We start from the raw sequence: 1,055 nt of genomic DNA, 5'->3' as shown, positions 1-1,055 counted from the left end.
CCTGCCATGGGCGGGAGAGGGGGTGCCGGTGGGGGTGGCCCCATTTTCAACACTCGGCTGGGCCCCGGCCAGTTCAGTGAAGCTCCCGCTCTCTTGGCAGGGAGGGGCCTGTGGAGCCCTGGGTACCATCCGTGGTGCCTGCCAGGGCTTCGGTGCCCACAGCTGTAAGGAGCCCCCCTGAGGACGTGACCCCCCCAAACATGGGACCTCGAGCCCCTGTGACTGGGGTCTCCGGAGAGCCTGGGGTCACTTTTTCTAATTGCTGCAGGGCCAGTGGGACTGGCCGTGGCCTGGACCTGTCCCCACTGCTCTCACCCCAGGCTGGAGCCTCTCCAACCCTGGACCAGCCCAGTTCGGTCCTCCGCTCCCCAGACCCAGGGTGTGGGGTGAGCACGGGAGTCACGGTGGCTCCGGAGGAGGCAGGTCTGTGGCAGAGGGAGGGGGATTCACCCGGAAGCTTGGAGACAGCCAGTGGGGCCCACTGTGGGGCAGGCTCCGCAGTCTGCATTTAACCCCTCCCTGGGCCTTTGGTGCAGCATCAGGGCGCGAACCTGGAACCTGACGGCCTGGAAGGGTGAGTGACTCTTACTGGGGAGGCGGAGGCTGGGGGCACTGGGCAGGGGGAGCTCAGGGGAGGCCCGATGGGGGCAGGTTAGCCCTGGCACCCCTTCATCTGACCGCAGAAAGGATGGGCTGGGGTGCCTACTGAAGTGGGGACCCCCAGCGACTGTCACAGCGTCCCTGAAAGAGGAGTTGGGGAAAGAGAACGGGGAATGGGGGGCGGAGGGGATGAGAAGCCTCAGGGCCTAGAGCCGGAATGGGGTGGAGGAGGAGGACCCTAGAGCTGCTTGGTGACTTGAAGCTGGGGGAGGGGCACAGAGGGCAGCCCTGCCCCTTCCCACGTGGGGAGCCCGAAGGGGATTGTTAGGAGCCGAGGTGGGGAGGGAAGCTTGAAGATATTAACAGCCAAATAATACGTATTCAGAACAAAATTCAGGAGCGCGCAGGCGCACAGAGAAGCAGCGCAGGTGGGGGTGGGCACAGCCTGCAGGTGG

This window comes from Myotis davidii, unplaced genomic scaffold, assembly GCF_000327345.1.
Source record: "Myotis davidii unplaced genomic scaffold, ASM32734v1 scaffold3578, whole genome shotgun sequence".
NCBI lineage: Eukaryota > Metazoa > Chordata > Mammalia > Chiroptera > Vespertilionidae > Myotis > Myotis davidii.
This window is presented reverse-complemented; position numbering follows the sequence as displayed.